This window comes from Bombus affinis, unplaced genomic scaffold, assembly GCF_024516045.1.
Source record: "Bombus affinis isolate iyBomAffi1 unplaced genomic scaffold, iyBomAffi1.2 ctg00000305.1, whole genome shotgun sequence".
NCBI classification, from domain to species: domain Eukaryota; kingdom Metazoa; phylum Arthropoda; class Insecta; order Hymenoptera; family Apidae; genus Bombus; species Bombus affinis.
The window spans coordinates 25,318-50,368 of record NW_026108990.1 but is presented as its reverse complement, the minus strand read 5'-3'; the positions used below and the strand labels follow the sequence as shown (position 1 = coordinate 50,368).

At 38.4% G+C, this 25,051-nt stretch overlaps 2 long non-coding RNA genes across 6 annotated transcripts; one reads left to right on the top strand and one right to left on the bottom strand.

Moving 5' to 3' along the window:
• The first annotated feature begins 412 nt into the window (after positions 1-412).
• LOC126927911 (uncharacterized) lies at positions 413-19,622 on the top strand. Of its 5 annotated transcripts, none has more exons than XR_007716039.1 (3): positions 413-560; positions 1,111-1,291; positions 19,417-19,622. It is a non-coding gene; the product is annotated as an uncharacterized LOC126927911 (long non-coding RNA). The 5 variants fall into 5 exon arrangements; XR_007716040.1 differs by lacking the exon at positions 413-560 and adding an exon at positions 635-767; XR_007716041.1 differs by lacking the exons at positions 413-560; positions 1,111-1,291 and adding an exon at positions 11,531-11,697.
• Positions 12,636-14,082, bottom strand: LOC126927916 (uncharacterized). The gene is made up of 2 exons (XR_007716047.1): positions 12,893-14,082; positions 12,636-12,804 (listed from the first exon to the last, which is right to left on the bottom strand). It is a non-coding gene; the product is annotated as an uncharacterized LOC126927916 (long non-coding RNA).
• Positions 19,623-25,051: the final 5,429 nt, after the last annotated feature.

The window sequence follows — 25,051 nt, the reverse complement described above, 5'->3', positions numbered from 1 at the left end:
ACTTTCTCCTTTGTTTCATGCAACTGTAACTCTTAGAATGTAATGTATAAATGTATATAACTATCCTTAACCGCATTGACGAAATGATGATAGACACAATTACTTGTTTGTCAGTTGAAGATCTGTTCTTTCCTCTTACTACATATTTATGTACTCTTAACTTGTCTTTTTAGCGATACTATCGCTCGTTTGTTCTACAGTTTTCAGATTTCTATCTTTTAGCGTTCTACACACGATCGGAGCGTAAATGTGCCCGTAGTCTGCCTGTTCCTATAAGCTACGTTAAACGATCATCTTTGATTGTGTTGGTTCGTAGATCGTAGAGGAAGCCATTTACCTATCTTTCGGAACAAGAACTACAGGTAAAAACAGCGATCAATTGAGAACGGTAGTTAAGTCCGCGAGTAGAGGGGAGAGCGTGCTTTAGCGGCGACACCAGCGCACGGTTTGCAGATACGAAGCGGGGGTAAACCGGGAAGCCGTAGTTCACGAACCGTAGTAAGCGTGGTAACTCTGAGCAGTCGACGACAGTTGAAAGCCGGCCGCGCTCTGGAATTCAGGTAAATTTACCTCTTTTTCGTCTTAAATTTTCATTGACATTTCTCTGCTTATAGATTATTATACGGTTATAAATGACATATTTTTGGAGATATCGAGGAATGGTACTTTTAAGCAATTTTGATTTTCATCACTCATAAATTGAACCGAGGAAATTCCATCAATTTATTTACCGGCTGTTAAAAAGTTTTAATGAAATGGGACAAATGGTAATTAGTTGCGAAAATAAGGACAGTTGTGCCCTGAGTTACAGTGTGTGCCTTTAATTTCAATTAAATCAAAATTTTGACGGTGGATACGTATCGTTATCGTATACGTATCGTAAAATACATAGAAGAATGGCAATTATATTCTCCTTTTTATCATTTATATTCTATTATTAGAACACGTATCATTTTTCAAAATTTTCCTTGCAATCTACAATTGTTTATGTCATCTTCCTATTGATCATCGACTTTGTCATTTGCATGTCTCATTTTCCTCGTGATTCGGCATTTCAATATCAGGGAACGAATTTGTATCTTCTACATGAAATCATCTCTTTAATTTCAGATAGACGAATATGCGGCTGCTTCTGTTCCAAATATCTCCGTTGCTGTGCCTGTTGACGGAAATCGGCGCGGCTGGGATCGGTAAAGCATGGCAGATCCTGCCGTACGCGACCGATTCCTGGAATCACCCATCATGGCCACGGCTCGACTCTTCCGCGTTCGAAGTTCGCAGCGTGACCGGGGTTGGTCATCTCAATCCCTTGTTTAATTGTTCATTTTTTTAAATCTTTGTTTATTAATTCCAGGTTTTTTACATATTTTTTTTTACATGATTTTTTTCCAGAATAAACGCTGAATGCTGATTGTAGAGTGGTACAGGCAAAAGTACCGATACGCGACGGTACGACATAGCCATGCATCATTACATTTTTTTTTTTTTTTTTTTTTTAAGATTATTATTGTAACTTAAATTTAAGCCGCTGCTACGCTGTGCTTATGTGCGATATTTTAATTTATGTCCTGAATGCCTGGACGCAAAAACAGGACAGTTCGTTAGCGTAGGAGAGAACTTCTTCGTTAGACTGAACTCTGTTGATTGACTATTGAAAGCGCAAAGCGTAATAAGTTATAGTAATTCTTTTGCACGAGATTAAATAATTCAAGAGCGTTATTTTTTAGTATCGATTATTTATTTTAAACATTGAAATTTACAATAAACATTTAGAATTTCTCGATAACTAGATGCGACTGTCCTCACATAAATGTATCAGTATCTGTATCATATGTATCTGTATCATAAATGTATCATAAATGTAATAGTATTACTTCTACTTGGTCGGAAAAATCGACAAACGCGTATATCTGTCGTTAGGCCGTGCGGAATACTTGCAAAAAACGCATATATGTGTTCTGAGTCCATACATGCGTTAATAAGATAAGAGGAAATAAAAGACAGATTATCGATAAGATACACTAACACATATGTAATACATGTATATATTACCACTCAGATTACACATATTATATATTATATTATATTATATATATTATATATATTATATTATATTATATAGGGAATATGTATACCACGTATATATGTAGAACTATATATTTCAAACTTGTTTATAGCGCGTGCGCACACATACATGCACGCACGCGAACAATTTTTCGAACGATAATTATATTAATAATTTATAACCATTTATATTTTTATATTTTTACATTTTTATATTTTTATACTTTTATACTTTTATATTTTTATATTTTTATACTTTTATATTTTTATACTTTTATATTTTTATACTTTTATATTTTTATACTTTCATATTTTTATACTTTTATATTTTTATATTTTTATATTTTTATATGATAACCATTTATATTTTTTTAAAATATGTTCTTATGGCATATATATATGTCGGAGATGAAAGAACGCCGGAGCTCCTCCTTGGATTCGCGGGAATACCGCAACTCTGTAACTTGGATTAAACGAATGCCGCTCCGATTGTTCGAGATTTATGATCATGAGCTTGGGCTCGAGGCGACAATCAGTCGCCGAACGTAGCCGCGGTCAAAGGGATGAACGTTTTATCTAACAAAGGCACAGAGTAACTCTATACCTCTCCTTAAAAGAAATAGTCGTAGCGATACGTGGCAGTAAATACTTCAATAGTTTCTATCCCGCGGCCCGCCACACGCAGATTTTGTCCTTCGGGTAAGATGATCGCCGGGTGTCGGCATGCCTTTGTGGCGTATGTTTAGCTAACGTAAGGACCCGCTATAGATCTTAAGATTTAGTCAAGCGAAGTCCGTCAAATAGACTTTGTTGCAACTACGGGAAGATAGGAGAAACCTATCCTCCACGAGCGTTGCCCCCCGTCAACAACCTCCCCTCAAGGGCGGCCAGCATCTCTTTCAAAACGCCGATATGGAGATCGACCAATTAGCAACAGCGCTAATTTCCCTCTCCTTTGGAAAGAAAGCTTTCTTTGACGAATCCGAGGATCTCATATCCTTAGACCCACCCAATATAGTTTTCCTCGACGACATCGTCGAGACGGAGATTCATTCTTTCGTACGATCTCATCGACGAATGACAGTGCCACCTTACAACCAGCGAATACATCACTTCTAGTTAATAAAGAGTTAGACTTGAACTGTGCGAGAACATACGTTTACCATCCCGTGACCGCGGATTCGTTTCGAACCTAAGGTCATCATCACTAGTGCGTAATCTTGTTAATAAGCCCGTGCTAATAAACTCTCCATTGTATCACGGCAATGGCTAATTCCAACGAAAATTCATTAAACGCCCATCCCCATAATCCTGACTTTAATCCGACATCAGAAGTGGGATCAGGGCCATACGTAACGATGGAACAACTCATGGCCATCGTGCGCCAGATAACTCAGCCGCGAGAGCAAAGACCGAGTGAAACATCTACGATCGTGCCGCTTCCGCGTTTTAACCCCGGAAGCTTGGGTTCTGACCCAGCCGCATGGTGTGCGACTGTTGACGTGATCATGGAAGAAAAACCTTTGCAAGGCAGTGCGCTACTTTGTGCCTTGAGTGCCGCTCTAGAAAGCTCGGCAGCGCAGTGGCTTACACAAGTACCTGCTACTCAAATTTCCTCTTGGCCAAAGTTTAAAGACCGTTTCCTTACACGCTTTGGTGGGAAAGAGACAGCCGCCACGACGCTATGGAAGATGAAAAACCAAGCACGACTGGAGGGTGAAACCCTGGGAGATTACAGCAGCCGTTTACGTTCCTTCCTGATGGCGAGGTGGGAAAGGTGTACCAAGGACGAGATAGTCAACGCTACCGTGCTCCTTCATATAGGTTCACAGGACCAGCGCGTCCTACGGATAGCACTCACGAACGATATCAAGACCGAGGACCAGCTCACAGGCGAAATGACAGTGCTCTCCGATTCTGTGAAGAGGCCGGCGTCTTCAGTAAGCAACTCCTCCGCGAGTCCCGAAGCTAAACGGCATAAGCCTTCTGACTCCCGACACAAGTGCTACCACTGTGGTAGACACGGACATAAAGCATCTGAGTGCCGCGAGAGGACAAGACTGGAGGCGGAGAAACGCAATCGAAAATCAGGGGAAAACCGGGCTGCCACGTCTTCGAAGGTGTCCTGCTACAGGTGTAACGAGGAGGGCCACATCGCGCCCAACTGCCCGACCTTACGTAGAGGAAACCCTGCTACGAAAGAGGAGCGACAGGTTAACTTCTGTGTGGTGGAGGCCCCGACCGGTAAATTAAGTCACGAGGGTGAGTCGTTCCTGTTTTGTTTTGATTCCGGAGCTGAATGCTCATTAATCAAAGAATCGGTAGCTTCAAAATTTTCCGGCAAGAGAACGACCGAGATAGTAGTAATGCGTGGAATTGGGAACACTTGCGTTAAGAGTACGACCCAAATTCTGTCCGCCGTATGTATCAGCGGTCTTACACTGGAGGTAATTTTTCACGTCCTTGCCGACAATTACTTAAAACACGATATTATTATTGGGTGCGAAATTTTAAGCCAAGGCTTCGACGTACTCATGACGCGCAATAGCCTCGATATTTGTAAGTCGAAAACGGTTAATGTCTGTAATAATATCGCCGAACCTGCGATCGATCTCAATGATGTAGACACCGAGGTACTCGGCGACGATAAAGACCGATTGATTTCCATTCTCGGCAGATTCAAAAACTCGTTCATCACGGGTTTCCCACGTACCCGCGTAAATACGGGTCAATTAGAAATACGGTTGATCGACCCTAACATCACCGTCCAAAGAAGCCCCTATAGACTTAGTGAGGAAGAACGGAGAATCGTACGAGCGCGAATCAGCGAACTACTCAGAGCTAACATTATAAGACCTAGCAATTCGCCGTTCGCGAGCCCCATGCTACTCGTGAAGAAAAAGGACGGTTCGGATAGATTGTGCGTAGATTTTCGAGCGTTGAATAAGAATACGGTCGCGGACCGGTACCCCCTACCCCTTATCGCGGACCAAATCGCGAGGTTACAAACGGCGAAATACTTCATTAGCCTGGACATGGCCAGCGGGTTCCACCAAATTCCTATACATCCTAATTCGGCGGAATACACGGCGTTCGTTACACCCGACGGGCAGTACGAGTACGTAACGATGCCGTTCGGATTGAAAAATGCACCGTCTGTTTTTCAGAGGGCCATTTTCAATGCCCTGGGCGACCTTGCGTATTCCTACGTCGTTGTCTATTTGGATGACGTCCTAATTATCGCCGACTCAATAGATCAAGCCTTAGAGAGGTTGGACATCGTGTTAAGTACCCTTGTAAACGCCGGGTTTTCGTTTAACTTTTCTAAGTGCTCTTTCCTGAAGACGTCGATACTCTATTTGGGATACGTAATCCAGAACGGAGAAGTCCGTCCCAACCCGGGTAAAGTATATGCCTTAAGCTCCCTACCCGCGCCGACGACCGTCACACAGCTCAGGCAGTTCATAGGGCTAGCCTCGTACTTTCGGAAGTTCATCCCTAAATTTTCGCAATTGTTAAAACCCTTATACGCGCTTACGTCCGGCAGTAAAAATATAACATGGGCGGACAGGCACGAAAAAATAAGACAAGAGGTAATCTCCGTTCTGACCGACGCACCGGTGTTAATGCTATTTGACCCCAATTACCCAATAGAATTACATACCGATGCTAGCTCCGAAGGATTTGGGGCTATTTTAATGCACAAGGTGGAAGGTAAAAATCGAGTAGTAGAATACTATAGTAAAAGAACCAGCCTCACGGAATCCAGATATCACTCTTATGAACTCGAAACATTAGCTGTTGTAAACGCCATAAAACATTTCCGCCACTACCTGCACGGACGGGAGTTTCTTGTCGTCACGGACTGCAATTCATTAAAGGCGTCTAAGAGCAAAGTACATTTGAATGACAGGGTACACAGGTGGTGGGCTTACTTGCAAACGTTTACCTTCGACATTGTGTATCGGGAGGGCAAGCGAATGGCCCACGTAGATTTCTTTTCGCGAAATCCCACAGGCGTTGACCCTATTAGATTCGACAAAATCAAAGAGAAAATGGTTAATCTGGCCGAAATTTCGGAAGACTGGCTACTAGCCGAACAACGTCGTGACCCCCAAATTTCGGGAATTGTCGAAAAGTTGCAAAATGATGAGCTCGCGGAAGACATCGCGAATACTTACGAATTACGGTCCGGTACTCTCTACCGGAAAATTCAAAGAAGAGGCAGGACTCTCAGTTTACCTATTGTTCCAAGAGGGTTTAGGTGGTCCGTTATTAACCATGTGCATCAGTCAATTATGCACTTGGGTTGGGATAAGACGCTCGAGAAACTGTACGAGTATTACTGGTTCGAAGGAATGGCGAAGTACGTTCGCAAGTTCGTAGAGAACTGCCATGCTTGTAGAGTTTCGAAGGCTAGTTCAGGTAAGATACAAGCCGAATTGCATCCCATACCCAAGGCCAGCATACCTTGGCACACGGTCCACATGGATATAACGGGCAAGCTGAGTGGTAAAAGCGATTCGAAGGAGTACGTCATTGTGTTGATCGACGCCTTCACTAAATTCGTATACCTGCATCATACTCGTAGGATAGATTCTTTTAACACCATTAAAGCGCTTAAATCCGCTATATTTCTATTCGGGAGTCCCTGTCGGATAATAGCGGACCAGGGAAGGTGTTTTACGGGTAAAGAATTTCGCGAGTTCTGCGAAAGCAAACGAATTAAAGTTCACTTGATAGCGACCGGTGCCAGTAGGGCTAACGGACAAGTAGAACGTGTTATGGGCACGTTGAAAAATATGTTCACGACAGTAGAGATGACCGGGCGGCCGTGGCAAGACGCGATTGGGGAAATGCAGCTAGCGTTGAACTGCACCGTCAACCGCGTGACTAATTCGAGCCCCTTACAACTACTAATCGGTAGATCGGCGAGACCGTATGACCTATTGCTACCCGACAATATTGAAGAAAAAGAAGTCGATATCTCCGATGTAAGGCAGCAGGCCGTACAGAACATAGAAAGTAACGCCCAATACGACAAAGAAAGATTTGATAGGAACAAAGCTAAAGTGGTTAGGTTTAACCTCGGCGACTTCGTACTACGTAAGAACGAGGAAAGAAACCAAACCAAGCTAGAGCCGAAATTCAAGGGTCCATTTGTAATAACCGAGATTTTGGAAGGAGATAGATATATTCTAAAAACGCTAGACGGTAAACGATCGTATAAAGACAGTCACGACAGATTAAGAAAAATGCCGGACAGTCGCGTTCCCGCTGAGTTAGACGTCGGTAGTGACGGCAATAACAGTGACCACGACGACATGAGTACCTCGATCTCGGAAGATCCTTAGCACAAAGACCGTAGCACCTTACGGAGTATGTTATGAAGCTCGGTAAAGGGGGCAAGTGATGTGTTCACGCGCACCATGAGCTATAGAGTTATGAAGCTCGGTAAAGGGGCAAGTGATGTGTTCACGCGCACCATGAGCTATAGAGTTATGAAGCTCGGTAAAGGGGCAAGTGATGTGTTCACGCGCACCATGAGCTATAGAGTTATGAAGCTCGGTGAAGGGGCGAGTGATGTGTTCACGCGCACCATGAGCTATAGTGTTATGAAGCTCGACTAAGGGGCAAGTGATGTGTTCACGCGCACCATGAGCTACAGCGTTACGAAGCTTGGTGCGGTCGTGCGATCTAGAAAAACGAGATCCATTGGGGTACGAAATCGAGACTGGTCCATTTCGCCGTTATGACCCGACTGATAACCCACAGGATGCAACTAGCACTTCCAATATTAATTACAACGTTACTAATTCATGTTCTCTTCTATTCCTTTTGTTGTCAAACCTCCGAACAAAATTTTATTGTTACACTGGACCCTCAGCTTATTTAGACATTAAGTTAAATTGTAAACAATGTTAATTGTACCGAGACTAACGTTAAGAAAACTCTCAATATTGTAGCTACACCCGAGGACGTGTGATAGTCAGAATGGCCGTGTCGGAGATGAAAGAACGCCGGAGCTCCTCCTTGGATTCGCGGGAATACCGCAACTCTGTAACTTGGATTAAACGAATGCCGCTCCGATTGTTCGAGATTTATGATCATGAGCTTGGGCTCGAGGCGACAATCAGTCGCCGAACGTAGCCGCGGTCAAAGGGATGAACGTTTTATCTAACAAAGGCACAGAGTAACTCTATACCTCTCCTTAAAAGAAATAGTCGTAGCGATACGTGGCAGTAAATACTTCAATAGTTTCTATCCCGCGGCCCGCCACACGCAGATTTTGTCCTTCGGGTAAGATGATCGCCGGGTGTCGGCATGCCTTTGTGGCGTATGTTTAGCTAACGTAAGGACCCGCTATAGATCTTAAGATTTAGTCAAGCGAAGTCCGTCAAATAGACTTTGTTGCAACTACGGGAAGATAGGAGAAACCTATCCTCCACGAGCGTTGCCCCCCGTCAACAACCTCCCCTCAAGGGCGGCCAGCATCTCTTTCAAAACGCCGATATGGAGATCGACCAATTAGCAACAGCGCTAATTTCCCTCTCCTTTGGAAAGAAAGCTTTCTTTGACGAATCCGAGGATCTCATATCCTTAGACCCACCCAATATAGTTTTCCTCGACGACATCGTCGAGACGGAGATTCATTCTTTCGTACGATCTCATCGACGAATGACAGTGCCACCTTACAACCAGCGAATACATCACTTCTAGTTAATAAAGAGTTAGACTTGAACTGTGCGAGAACATACGTTTACCATCCCGTGACCGCGGATTCGTTTCGAACCTAAGGTCATCATCACTAGTGCGTAATCTTGTTAATAAGCCCGTGCTAATAAACTCTCCATTGTATCACGGCAATGGCTAATTCCAACGAAAATTCATTAAACGCCCATCCCCATAATCCTGACTTTAATCCGACATATATATATGGCAAGATATACATATATATCTTCTCTCCGAGGCGTCTGCGTACAGCTGCATCAATGTCCCTAATAATATATTTACAATAAATATTATTGTTCTGTTATATTAATAATAACGAAGGAATATTCTGAACAACACAATAATTAAGATTAAGATAATGAATAATTATGATATTAAGATATTTTCTACTTAGAAAACATTGAAATAGCGTGATATACATACCAAGGGCAATTAGTTGCAGCCAAAAGAACTACATTAGAATTTTCATTAGCAGAATACCTTTCCAGGGAGAAAATGGGCCATTAAAAAAGATAGGGTACTTAAGGGGGTACACAATGGCCTCCGTAATGGCAGATTTACATTCCTCTAGGCCTACGATGTTGTCCCAATATACATTTAATTTTTTCAGTATGATTTCCTGCGACAATACAAAGATGAAATGGCGCATAATCTCCGTATTAATTTCCAAAAGTGTTATGTAATTCATTATTTAAAGCTTTACTGAAATCCCTGCGTCATTGATATACAGTGGATTGTTTATCCAAGGTATTTGTTGGATATACAGTGGATATATACAACAATACATTTGTTGGATATTGATATACAGTGGATTGTTTATCCAAGGATAGGTATTTTATTTTTAAAAAGCTTTACAATACGTATATTAATCGAAAATAACTTACGGATAAAATGTCTTCAGCAATCTTCCACAATCCCGGATTGTCTATATAAAGCTTCTGAGCCTATTTTGATATCTTTGATTGCGTGGATTGTTCCATTAAGATGTTAAATAACTCCTCTTCTGATGAAGATTCATCGCTTTCATTGTCGAAAATTGATGTCAATGTCATTGCCAGATTAATATCATCCGTAGCATCACCCCTCATCTTCTGTTGTGCATTCCTCCCTTTCACAGACCCAGATACAGACTCACTTCTCCTTTGTTTGCTAACAGATTTGACACGTTTTACTACTTCTTTGAAGATTGAATGATATTGTAATCGATACGTTGAATACGTTGAGAAAGTTGAATAGTGTTAAATAATTTAAATTCTTACACTTTGTTCGCATTTGTCATTTCCCTCGTCTTTATTTCCTCTTCAGTTATTTCCTTGCACAATATAGGATAATTTTGGAATTTCATCTTGTAATAATTTTCATATTCTGTAAGAATAATTTCCAAATCGACGTTGTCGCAGACTCGATATTTCCGAGGTAGACGAGCTTCCCGGATTAATACATCGCTAACGTCTACATATCTAAAAAATATAATTTTTAATTCATTGAACAAATTTTATGCTATGAGTACACACTATACGATAATCATCAATTGGGACAACTGTTTTATTTCTAGGTAAGACAGACAAAAGGAATGTACTGTCTATTTATTATTATATAAATCCTCGGCGATAATTTTTTGCCTTCTGCTTTCTAATTTCTAATTTTTAAAGTTTGAATTTAAATATATTTTCATTTATAACTAGTTAATCTACGTTATCGATTGAGTTATTCAACTATAACTACTGAGTTACCGATGTCGATTTTCAAACTTTGGTTCCTTCCCCTATTTCCGCACTAATTTCTATTTCGATTGGTCACCGATATTATTCGAAAAAATTGGAACTAAGAAGATATCTAAATTGCAATATACTCACCCATTGCGTTCCAAATAATCACATATAAGGTACAATATGTTCCGATTACGTTCCGAAGTACGACTCTCCTCCTAATGAGACATTTATTTTTTTTTATTATTAACAATAATTATTAATAATATAAAGATTTTCATGCAATTTGCTGTTACATTGCGAGTTTAATAAATTTGTTACACATAATTTTGTTATCTACTATCTTGATACGTGCAAAGATAAATCTTAATGATATATAATACAGCGTAAATGGTTATAAATAATTAATTATTGACAATAATTATAAGAATTATCGAAAGAAAAAATCATAGATACTATGTGCGAGTGTAAAATATCACAAAAAATGAACAACAATTGTGAAAAACGCAATATGGCAAATCAATGACAAAACACACTCATGACTGTCATGGAAGTTCCAAAGTCTAAAATCTAGAATATTCCTTACCTGTTTTCGCAAATTATGAGATGTCTTATTTGTGGTACCTTGCAGCGATGATTCACCGTTCATTGTGATAGTTTTATATGTGATAATGATATCCTTGTATTGACTATCGTTTTTCGATAGTTACGAGAATTTTCGTTTATCACTTTGAGACAATCCGTCACTTCCTTTCTCTTATAAAGTTTCCCTTCAACTCCGTTGAAAACTGAGCATCAAACAGGAGACGAACGATTCGTTCGCACACATAAGCAGGGTGCGAATATAATGATGGAATAGTCGAGTCCTGTCTACTGTATAGTAAGATGGATGCGACATGGAAATAGAAAGAGAAGGCTGTATATAAGCATTTTCTGTCCTTGTTTAATCAGGCATGCACACTAGTGGACACTGACGGCGCTCGTTTACCGTTGTTACATATTTCTGGTACAAGTACGCGGGCATTAGAGAAGGACGGAACGGTCTCTCTCTTTATCCCTATATCGCGTTTTTAGTTCGCTCACGCGCTCTGTACTTATATCTATTACATTTCCACCATAAGCAGCGGCCGTGCAGTGACTTACAAAAGTTTCGAACTCGCGGACGTTTAATCACGTTCCCTACTCCGAAGGGGTAAGTACAAAGTTGCTCGTCTCAGTACTCTTGTTAGAAGTTTTATCATCTTTTTCATTTCGTGGCTACAAATTTTTCCAGGAAATTCTTATCGTTTTACAAGGGCTGTGCGACACAATGACGTGACGTCAGCTATCGATCATATACGCGAATTTGTTGTAAATTAATTAGCAGAATATCTGGAGTTCTTTATCGTTGCCAGCTGTAAAATATTAGAATTTTTCATTTATAATTGTCATATTTTCGACTCTTCCGTTGCCAAGACCACCTTGAAAGATTTTTGGTATGTTCCATCGCCCTTGTTAAAAGTGTGCCCATTGGTTAGCTATATTGATTTTAAAAATCAATACGTATATCAAGTTTATTATCTCACAGAAACAAAGAAATTCGTTTTATTAACGAATTTTCGATGTTTCTTCTCAATTTCCTTTAGCATCGAACGAAGAACATTATATGATCAAACGTTTCATCGTTCAGATTATATTTCGTTTAAAAAGATTGAAATTGATATTGAGATAAAATCAAAAAGTATCCGTTGTTCTCGAACATTCTAGTATTCCTTCGCCGCCCGGGAGAAAGACAGGTATGAAGAAAGAGGATATTTTTTTTATTAACTTTTTAATATTGACAAATATTTCGACAAATATTGACGCGTGCGACAAATAGTGAGAAAATCAAGTGAAATTTTGAATAATATCGTTTTAATAATTTGTGAAACGAATTAGTTTGGTTTTTTTCATTTTTATTAGTTTCCGTCAGTGCTGATTGACGCGCCACTCCAGTTTCCATTTCCGTTTCTCGAAATTTCCTACGTCCTTGGTCTTTGGGACTCTTTGCCCAGGTAACTGCATTGCTTCTGGGTACGTCTCACCGTTCGGGTCTCTCGAGCTTTCGGTGTCAGTTGTTACCGTTGAAGGAAGAGAAGCTGGTGACGGATATTATCGAATAAATCGTTTATTCTGGAAAAGTTCGAGTAAGTTCGTTCTGTTTGAATAAATCAAGACATAGATCAATTTTTATCGTATCATCGTGATTCGCCATGTCGTACGTTTGGTTTCGGGATACCATATGTTTTTAATTTGGTACTTTTAATTTGACATTTTACGCCTATAATCGTGACAGGAAGATACTTTCAGTGAATTATAAATATTTTAAATTATAAATTATAAATATTTGATATAAATTACAATCATACTACGGGGAAAAGTGAAACATGTGTTTTCTTGTGGAACATGTGATAGTAAATTATTCGAAGCATAATAATGCTTAATTAAACATCTATACGGTAACATTTACGGACGAATATTGGGGTAATATTATCGCGTCGCTTTAATCTGGCATTTAATGCTTTGATTGCGGTCTTTGAAATGGCATCGCAGATGCTGGTATAATATCACACGAAAAAGGAAGGACCAGTGGTTAATGTTGCAAGCGCACCAGTGCGTTGCAGCCATCGGGGGTGGCTTTGACGCCGGTGCCGAGGAGAGGCGCAGAACGTGTTCGATCGACCCGCGAACGCAGCCCGTGCTCATACTGTGACAGAGTTCGTTTCAGTTAGTCTCAGTCGCTGTTTGCCCGTCGACAGCGTATAGTCGCGCCGGCCAACGATTATTTTTTCTTTTTTTGTTTCTCGATAATTCTCTCGCAACACTCGTTCTATACGTACACCATCAGTTTATCGCGTGATCATTGTTCCCGCTTCTCCTACCTTGTCACGTCCTTCAAAGAAGATTTCCCTTCAGTTTTTTGTTGTTTGGGGAAAATTCATCGCTCGGACACATGGATTTATCGACACGACGGTTTATCGAGGCATCAGCGTGATGTACTTTTCAAGTTTCATATTTTCTCTATGATACTTTCTAAGGAGAATTTAGAATTCGAAAGATATCAATTTCCAGGAAATATAGGTCTTTATTTATCGATAGGTTTGAATTTAATTAACTCTCTTATAATTGGTATTTCAATTTTTTAATTCCTTAAATTCAGCTTTCTTTATGCTGTTAGACGATATAACGCGGGCATTTTATGATATATCGAATATATTCGTATATATTTTACTTTATACATTCGATAAATTTCCTTGGTTGGCCGGCCTGCAACCCACATACGGCACTTAATAAAAATTTGTTTCGTTAGAGGTCGGTGTTTGTTCATCTTCGTCATAAAAATGTCATGACGTCATATCATATCACAAGGGTTCTTCTGAAAGCTAGATATTCGATAACAAGATTAATGGTTTTCGGTAGCTTGCAATGTCAAGCTTTGAACTGGCGGGATCGCCTTGCTGTCAAATCGCCATTCAGCAGCGACCATATTCTTTAACTACGTTCAAGACGTATATCACGCTACAGAAACCATCAAAGGAGGATAATTGCAAGTTAGTTGCCTCTTAGAAACGACACAGTTGGTTGTTACTTGTTATCCGTAGTTGGTAGTTGTTCTCCTTAGTCGCCACGTATTATAGAGACGACATTCATAGTCACCAGTTGCCTTCGCTAATAGTTTCTTGTTGTCTGTAGTTAGTTCTCGTCATCGCTATGTATTCCATCAACCACGTAAAATTTAACATATAGGATTTTATTCTTTTTTATTCTTTCTGTAGATTTAAGATTAAGATTCTTTAAGTAATATGAATTTAAGTAACTATTTTATGATACAATAAAGTGGAAAAACGATTATTTTACGTAACGTAATTTTTTAAAGAACTTTGAATTTAAAGGATTCAGATAGATATCTTAAACGTAATTAAACCCTCCATATCGTAACAAATTAAAAGAAATTGCGCAAGAAAGTACAAATACATTTAATGCATAAAACATATATTTAAAATCCAAATGTAGGCGTTGACGCGTGCGTGCTACATGTTCGAAACGTTCGTTACATCGGCGATAAAATTTGTACGAATTTGACGAAGAAGCTTAACATATGGTGTGCTTCAAGACGACAGTAAAAAGTGTTGGCGGATTTTTCGAAATTTCTTCCATTCTTAATAAAAATATATTGTATAAATATAGTAGGATTTTTCAAATTTAAATAGTTATAATGATTTGAAACTTTACAATTCGGTACGGTTCTGTTTTATCCTTTGAATATACCTGCCATTTTCATATCTCCTTTTAACTAAACTAAATATTTGGAAATCCTATAATTTGTACACTTCTATTTGTGAATAAGATCGATGAAATTAAAGCGTAACTATGCTTTCAATAATGGCTTCGATGTATTGCTCGCCATTATGGCGGATTAACGTCTCTAAGTGATCGACCTTAATCACTAAATGGCAGCCGCGATTCAGTGGTAGAGCCTTACACATGACGGACATTGCAAGCGCTTGTAAGACGTCTATTGTGAAACGTTTCCAATCGCATCGGTTACGACGACGGTGAAATCCGAATAGAAATATATATCGCGTATCGCTTCAGCCTGACATGTCTTAAAATAGAATCACAATTTTTCGTTCTTTAAAAAAAAAAAAAAAAGAAAAAAAGTCTATAAAAATTATATGCAAATAAAATAGATAAATGGATAAATGGTTGTACAAATTTATAAAACAGATATTACAAATATACGTAAATAAATTATATATTTATAAATTGTTTGTTTAAATATCTGTTTGTTTAAATAAATAAAAGGGATATTTACGACTTACAATGAACGTAGTCCTGTTTTTAGTTTTAAACAAAGCAAAAACGGATAACAACTTTTTAAAATGTAAAACTCAACGCAACAGTGGTTTTTTTAAATTAATCAATAACGTTCAAAGTTAATTAATTTAGAGTGGTTTGTACATTTTGTATGCTCGCCGTATTTTAACGTTTGATGTGTAACGTTTGATGTAGTACTTGATGCCCGAAAAATCGAAAAGTAATTAAATTTGATCGTTTCGTCGAATTTACAAGTGTGTATATTCGTGTGAAATCCTATGTGCTTGTGTATGCTGATGTGAAAGGCGGTAATATATTTTTCTTTTTTCGATTATTGTTGTCAACTTTTGTGTGGAATAAATCAATTCCGTGAATAGAAGTGCAATAATCAATACAGCTTACTATGAAATGATAGCACAACAACAGTACATATCGCCATTGACGTCAGCTTCACAAAATTTCTCGAATATCGAGGTTGTCCATTTGGGTTAAGAATTTATTTCCAAAATGCCACAAGCACGAATATCTTATGGAAATTTCCACTGTAATTTTTAATAATCAGATTCCATATTGTATGCTACGATTCGAGGAAAATCCGCAGCTAATATTCCGCTATTATTATCTTTGCTGCCTTTGAATACCATAAATAGTCGTCCGTAAATTTTAAAAGATTTTCTGTCGCATACTTATATTGTGTATTTTAGTCTTAAGGTGCGGGTCCTGTTCAATTAATTGAAAGTGATGAAACTGTAATGGGTCACGATAGTCAAATATTAAAAATGGTCTCGTTGGCTACATTTAAAATCTTTACGAGATATATATGCATAGTACGTTGCTACTAGCAACGGGTAGCGATGAGCAATAGAGAACAGTACCTTCCTTATCTCGTCGTGATTATGTACATACCAGTAATGCACAGTACTCGTACTGAATATCTTACAACATCTACATAGATTTTCAGATTTGTTTCGAATATTACCAGCATAACCATGATAGTAGAATTCTGTTACAGTATTAATTCTATAGTGCCGTTATGCATAATACAGCCCTAAAATGTTTCTACGAATATACGAATATTTTCGTCAGCTACTATATTCCAACCATGGCTTATTATGAAAGGAAATATATAACGAAATTACTTGTTTCTTTTAGACTAAATTAGTTTAATTTGAATAATTTTAGTAATTGTGTAGGATCGAACAACAACTTATCATTAGCTTCACTCGAGACTTGATTGCACGTAGCAACGTAATTGCGTTGGAACTGAGGGTAGAAAACAATGTCAACCGTTAGACGCGTCTGTCTGGCGAATGTGTAACGCGTGAATAATAGATGGCGTGAACCCTACTTATAGCTGTCTCGGCTTATATCGTAGCATTCAACCTAGGGTATAACGATAGGGATCATTAGAAGTTCAAAGGCCGGCTGATCAGCCTCATTTTGTTCCATTTTTTAATCAAGCGATGAATCGACAAATTGTACAGATTTCGATGGTTATCACAGTTCTCTGGGAATTTTAAAGCGCGGTTCGTCGAATTTAGTCGGATTGGCTACAGACTCTTTTACGAGCAGCTTGAAACTCGATCTAGTTTCGAGAAAATGAAAAATTCGTTTTATCTCTTTGCTTCCCTGTTCCTTCCTTCCTCTTTTTTTTTTCTTTTTGCTTTTTACATTGCGTTAAGACCGGCTAAATAATATTGATTGCCATGGACGTTGGCTGGTTTAAAATCACTGACATCGACCATAACAAAAGTAAGTTTGATGATCATTTATCTGGGCCGCTGTTATTCGACTTGAGCTCTGCGCATTTGTTAATATTGTTCTAGTAGGGATGAGATATTAAAAATTTAAAATAACTTCGATTAAAATTATATTATAAAAATTATATTACATTAACGTTTAGAAGTCAATAAAGTGGAAAGAATTATAAAAGAATTATAAAAGAATAAATTATATTACAAGGAAACAATACGGCTAGGTAATTTGAAACATTCTGGCTAAAATTGCATTCTTTCAAAGTTAGGACGTACAGTATTTACAAAGTAGATTAAGTATCAAATGGGGTACTTAAGAAAATTCATGTTATCATTATTTAGTAAACATTTTCAGGTAATAGCCTTCTGCAAAAGCTGCTTTACGTTACGTTAACCTATTCATTATTAATATTAATCATATTGTTCTTATCTCCTAGGGGCATAACGATCCATTTTTATATCGTGTTAAAGCTAAATTTCTATTAGATTGTCGTAAAATTTTCTTTCGTTTTGTAAAGAAATGATAGATACACAACATTTTTTGTTTTATGTTATTTTTTATTAAATTGGAGAAAGGTGGATCGCACATAATTCAATAAAATAATATAAAGCAAAAGATATCGTACATCTATCATTTCTTAATAAAACGAAAGAAACTTTTGGAACAACCTAATATTTCTCTACAACGACACTTCTACAATGTTAAAATATTTGATAAAAATATTTGATAAAAATATGAAGAAATTCTAATATTGATTTAAACGTATCGATTTATTTACTTTTCGCTGCCAGAAATTGTTAATTATGATTTCCACTTAAAAGCGTATTTCATATTATGAGGATAAATGATCAAATTCATCTCTAATATACACATTAGAGAGTCATTTATAGCTGCAATCCTGTTTACCGCTCATATTCCTGGAACTCGATAATTCACTAGGTGATTGCTTTAACCGAGCAGAATACATCCATAAATAATTAATCGCTATTAATATTCCATCGACTTTTGAAAATCCCCGATGTGATCTATTTCACGTGATGAGAATACGTGTAAAGTGAGGTTATTGCTTGATTACCTTTAGTCGAATAAATCGAGTGATTCAAATTATAATGGGGAAGAAAGTCAAAACTATGTATATTATTTTTTTCAATTTTTATGTATCATTTGACGGAAGGAAATTTGGTAAGTAAGGTTCACCTTTTTTAATGTCAATGATTTTGAGATATGTTATTAAGCTCCAAATTCTAAGCAATCTTCTATATATATATATATATATAACATACGTATAATAGCCAAAGTTCAACTCCCAAGTATACGCAAAGCTTTTATTTTCAATTTATGCGATACCACTATGTTCCATGAATTTATTTGCTAACGGTATTGAAACAAATAACAAGCAGAGGACGAACTATCCGTGAACTGTTTTGCCAACGAGTACGCTTCCAATATTTTCTGTTTGAGAAAACACACTTGTTGCTGTTGCAACTCCAAATATTTTTACAGCCGACGCTTTTGCCATGAATCATCGGCTAATATATAAAATAGAGAAAAGCCATAGTTGATTGTAATGGAAATTTAGAAAACCTCAAACTCGATATAGAAGGGAAAAATAAAGGAAAGGAAGGGAGAGATAATTGGAAGCTTGGGGCCAGGTTTAATTCACTGAAACCGGGCTGCTTGTGTCATCACGAAACAGAATTGCCAGTACGTCATTTCTGTGCACCCGTCCTCGTAAAAACGGTTTCACTCGTTAAGAAAAAACGAATAGGCGGTGAAGAGAGAAAAAAGCAGACAGAGAGCGCTTTTAAAAAGCTGACGAAGCGTGCGTTGCCACAACGAGACACACGGTGCTATTTGTCGTTTTAAATTGCGCCGCAACTTGTTTTTGAGATCTTTGCTAGAGACATGTGAAAACACGTTGGAAGTATATTTCTTGTTTTTATGGAATTTAGCTGGAAAATGAAAAATAACGTAAAACATGTACTTACGACTTACAGAGTAATTGAATGTATACACTATAATAACCAGCGATTTAAGGCTTTAAAAGATTTTAAAAGATCGAAAGAAAAGAAAAGAAAAGAAGAAAGATAATATGTTGTGGCAGTCTAACTCGATTTAAGGAAATAGAGAGGGAGGGGGGGGGCAAAGCTTGTTAATCTGGAAAGAATACAAGCATCAATTTCAAGCACTTATAGGGAATCAAGCGGGCTTGTTAAGGTCGTAAGTTGGACAATTATCCCGTGTTAGGTTCAATCAGCTTAGTCCTACACAAAATTGATCCAATCATGTGAAAACAAATGTATTCTGATTTTTGTCGCAGATATTTCTGGTCTACGCACTCCAGTGACCGCACAACAGATATTGAAACACCTGATTTTCACCTATTCTACAGCGACAACATTTCTTGATTTTTTACAACCATGAAGAATTCGTACTCGGAAATACTTGCAATGCTCATCTGCTTGCAGGTTATTTTCGTCACTTTCTTCCCGTTAGGGGCTGGTAAGTTGATACTGATTAATTATACCATCGAAATTCTATATAACGGCTACAAAAAATATTTGCATCATTACCCTCATTTCCTAACGAAGCGCGTTTTTTTTACCAAGTTTTATATTTCATTTCATAGTATCAAATCTCTGTAGTTACACGAAAGTATTAAATGATAGGAAACTTGATATACACGAATTTAATTAATTAATAGGTTAGTCGATATACAGCCATTATTATTTCATGTGAAATATTACAACGTCAAAAACTTAACGTTCCTGTACGTACAGTATTAATCACAAATTGTAAGAATGTTTACTGATAAGCAAAATAGATAATATGGAAAACGCAGACCTATGGAAAGAGAATTCCTGACATTAGACAGGAATACGCGATTGCACGAAATATTTTATGGTATGTCTAACATGGAGAATATATGCGGCAAAGTACGAAAAATTCATCCTGAGATATGTATACGACCTACGCGGTACGGGACGTGTTATAAATGGTTTCCGCCACTCAGCCGTATTTGAATTTGTGAACACGATCGAACAAATGACGCGACAATTATTAATTGCCGTCTCTGCCTTAGTAACGATTCGCGTTGGAACGAGGTCGAATCGTTCCGATTCCACGCGCGATTAACAAATAATTACAGTGGACATCAATTACTTGGATGACCTTCGTCATTTCAGCTTAAAACGATTAATTTGATCAAACCAACCAATTATTTCAATTAATACAATCTGCACTTTAAATTCGCACGTCTTGTGTATACACACCGGGCCAGAGAAAAGTTTTCATTCGTTCGAGTAGAACCTTCGTAGTCCTTGAGGACGCGTGTCGCTTCTCGTGCACCTAAAGTTTCGTTCAAATTAACCGATTTATTTGAATTCGAGCGAGTGAAAACCTCTTTGTCACCGTGAGTTTGTTACTTAATTCATACTCTTAGATGCCCTTTGCTTTCAATCTCTTACATCCATTCTTAATTAGTCAAGTCGTTCGACTTTTGACAAGTATTTTAAAACCATTTTACTAGCACGAACCTACTTTTTTACTTGAGATTATCCGCTATTTTTATTCAAATGTTTATGTACGTATATACACTTTTGAATTTTAAACGAACCTTCTATTATACCTATATCCTTTAAGTGCCGTTTTAAGTTTCAAGAGACTTTAACTCGGATAGCTCGACTTGGAGTTCTAACGTATACTGTAAAGCACACTTGCGAAGTAAAACAGCAAACACGATATAAAAACTTTTTCCCCATGTAAGAAATCGAATAACCTATTTCAACGGTGCTTTAATCTCATCGATGAAGCATCGATGCAACGAAGAAGCATCGTGATAGCCGCAATGCGGATCCGTTGAACAAAAATTTCCTGGTACGGTCGTTTTCGTAATGTTATTAACCGTTTTAGTGTCGGATGTTTCAAGACTCCGTATCGGTTTGTGCTATGCAGCGCGATAGCGCTTCGTTCATTTATTTGCGAGGAGTACCGATCGACGCGATCGCGTTGCCCTTTTTCATCCTGTTTTTTTCATCGAAATATACCGTTCGACGTGCTCGCGCTTCATTTCATCGGTTATACTGGAAGCGTTACAACAAACACTCAAAAGTTTGCGAAATATTTATGCTCTGCGTTTCGTTTGCGTGATAACATTCTATAATGCAGGATTTGGTTTTCCGATTCAAGAGGTAATTTTTTATATTGGTTTTTTTTTTTATTTGGTTTATGATTATTTGAAAAACAAGTAATTACGAGAGGAAACTCTGATATGACTCACGACGAGCACGCTTGAGCGCGGTGCGAATTAATGATCGTGACCATACATCGTGGCACAATTTACCACGGTACGCGAATAGAGCGATCACGCTGCGTGGCGTTAAAACGGTTAGCGTAACTGCGCGTACGATTGTCGAGTGGCAAAGATATTGACGCTGGTAATCGTTTTCAGCGGCTTTAGGAAAACACTGTACTGATTTCGAAGGAGAAGTTGTCTCGCATGGAATGATGTATGTGCCGGGACCATCGGTTTGCAACCTCTGCTTCTGTTACCATTCGGAGCCAAAATGGTGCCGGGCTATCTTCTGTTCACCTCCTTTTGTAAGTATATGCTCATTCTAAGAGCAACCAGCTTAACACAACCATGAGAAACTAAAGTACACCGTTAACGCTTTTATGCTGGTCGTTAAAACACATGCTGCGCGAATAGGGTACACAGCGATTCATTTAACTCGCCTTGAATTAGTTTTAGAAAGACAAACATGGACAGGGATAATTTTTGTCACGAGCCGTTCAATTTATTCGTTCATTAGAACGAATTAATTTACACCTGCTGAGATCGCGATTGATGTGACAAATTTGAAATCTTGTTCCATATAAATATTTTTAAACAAGCACGTCGTAAGCTTTGTATATTTTTTAATCGCAACGAAACTGTTCAGAGAAATGCTGAAATTATTAATTAGAAAAGGAGATTTCTACGCATCGTTGTAAAAGTGTCAGGGAAAATATTGGTGAAACAGTTACGTTGTTACAAGTTCTACAAGAAGAAATATTGAAAATCACGTTCCACTTATTCAGTTGCACGTGTAAAAGGTATCTTGCGTTCGCGCAAAAAATCTCTGAAGGATACATGCTTTATAATAATTGGAGTGTCGAAGTTGTTACGCGGATCGGCGTACACGTACCTTTTAATGAAACTAGGTTACTCATTCGTTATTCGTTCCTAATTTTCAGCTTCACGATTTTTACGCAATAAAATTTTATACACCTGTTCGGTTTATAAATGATTCAATTCAAATTTAACAGAATTAAAGTTGAAATAATCATTTGTACTTCATTAAAAGGTTCTTTCAGCATCTCGTTTTAATAGTTTTATTGGTAATATTTTGTTAATCGTTATATTTAAATGGAGTTTTTCAAAGGAGAGACATTTTAAGGTAGGAAATGGACATACATTTATAATAAGAATTCAGAAGAAAGAATATTTCATACAGAGAGAAATATTCCGTCTGTATGTATAAATAACTACGCTATGAATTTTATATGTATCGGATATTCCTTCTGGTTAATGTATCTGATGTTTTTTCACGCGAGGTAGCGTATATTTGCATCTATATGTCTCTTCGTTTCTCAGTAGTAAAACTTAGCATTCATGCGGCTGATAAGTAGTTACGCACTGACAACGAGAAACATAAAATGAGTAAGAAGCATGAGACATTCTATAAGAAAAATAAAGTTGTTTTTATCTTTCATTGCATATTCGTCAGAATATTGTTAATAAATATTTAAGTTAAGATTTCAGTTGAAATAAATACATAGGATTAGACATTTATTTATATATGTATCTATGAACGCATTTGACATAAAATTTTGATAACGACTAAAATTATATATTCTGATATTAAATTAATTTAATGAGAATAAAAAACTAATTTTTTTAAACGAGATTTTGTATAAAGTTATATTTATTAGGAAAAGTTCGTTCATCCCTTTATAATATGATAGGATTACAGACTCATAGCTGTGTAAATCATTTCGTGGAATAGTACATGTGTGCGTGTGTGTTCTAAGTTTTTATTATAAAAATGCTAAATGTACTAGGAGACGTTTTTAAAAATTCATAAATTTTTCTTCATCAAACATATCAATCGTTATATTGAAAAGTTAATTATCTTTTATTTGTTTCGAGCTGCACATTGATTGAGACATTCGTGTTGGTTATAATTGCGAATTTAACGCAACGAAGTTGTTTGAATCCCTTGCGAGCATGTAAATATATCGTCGAATTAATAGGTCAATTACTTGAGGTTGGAATTGAAAGAAAGGGAAAGGTGGAGGAGAAGTCTTGCGTTTGAATGCGGGACACTTTTAAAGCCCACAGTTCGCTGAAATTGCCAGAGAATTCAATTAAATGGCAAATTAAACCATCGAACTGAATCTGTTTCCAATCGCGAGCTTAGAAGTTCTATCCTTTGAATTTTTATATCAGTCAACTTTCTTTTTGTACGTACGGTAACGAATATAATTCATGAATTAATGAAGTATGTAATTGGATGAAAGTTCTTCTTCCTGGATTTAGTTTAGACTGAAAAAAGAAAAATTGAGGAGGGGAAAATGCTGTTACGCATACCGAGTGATGCGGATCACTGGGTTATGTGCGACTCGGGCGGATGTTGTTGCCATACCCACTAAAAACCCCTCCTCCTTTTTCCTTTGCTTTGAGGACAGACAACCCCAGACAACAAAACCTGTCGGCAGTCATCAGGTTGTCCTTTCATGCCCCGTCGTATCTTCTTCTTCGGGCAGTTATTCTGTATATTCTGTATTGCTCTCGTCATCTTCTCAGCTAGTTCAGAATACTGGGCTGATCTCCTTCTGTGGTTCTTTGTTGTCTTGTATCTCTGCCTTCACTGCTCCGAGTAGTTGTTGTTGCTCTCGTTCTCCTCCTTGCCTCCTTCAAGGCCTTCGCTGTCACCCTCCTGTGAGACATGACGGTCTTGCGAAATTGCCTGAATTTATCCCAGCTCTCGTTCTTGGCGGTCACCGTGGCGATCAGATTGTCCACGTCTATCTTCTCGCCAAGAGCGTCCTCCAGCTCAATCCTCCTGTCCGTTCACTTCGGGCACGTGAAGAGGGCGTGCTCTGCATCGTCGTTAGGGTCTCCACAGTCGAGACAGTTGCTGTCGCTGCTCTTGCCAATCCTCTCTCTATAGACACCAAAACTCCTGTAGAGGTGGCCGTGTGTGCGTTATATATTTATTGGATGTGCGTGATAGTTGTAGTAGTTGGGCCTGGTCCGCTGTAATTGTCACTGGGGGCTGTAGATGTCGCTGCCGTCGTCCGACACTAGTTAGTGTCGAGTGGTGGTATTTGGCTTGTCGAGTGCCGCCACACTCCCATTCCCGGTTAACAGCTGCATGGTGTGATGATCGATGTCCATCTTCTTTTTGGTAAATAGCAGCGCACTCGGCATTAATTTCCTTGCGCCTCCAGTTCCTCCTTCAGCTCGTTGCCGTCATCCGCGCCGATCCTGGTCTTATGGATCTTGTTCCTCTCGTAAGTCTCTCCGAGCATCTTTATCTTTATGTAGATCGGGAGATTCCCGGTCAACACGCAATGTGCCGCGTGGGAGACGGTACGGTATGCCGTCGTTGTTATGCACAGGGCCGTTCGTTGTGCCCGTTTCAGCTTCTTCCTGTTCTTATCGGTATTCGCTAAGCTAATTCTTCTTTCTGAACCCATACTGCCTCCGATGGAACGGGTCCGTTCCGATGCATCTCTCGATGATCTTCTTAAAGCATTTTTCCCAGATCTTGCTCATGGCTGGGAGTATGCTTATCGGCCGGTACGCGTTAGGGAGACTGGGATCCTTTCCTGGCTTCCTTAGCAATATTACTCTGGCCGTCTTTCCAGCAGTCTGGTTCCAGCTTGCTTCCAGCTCCTGCGTCCAGCAG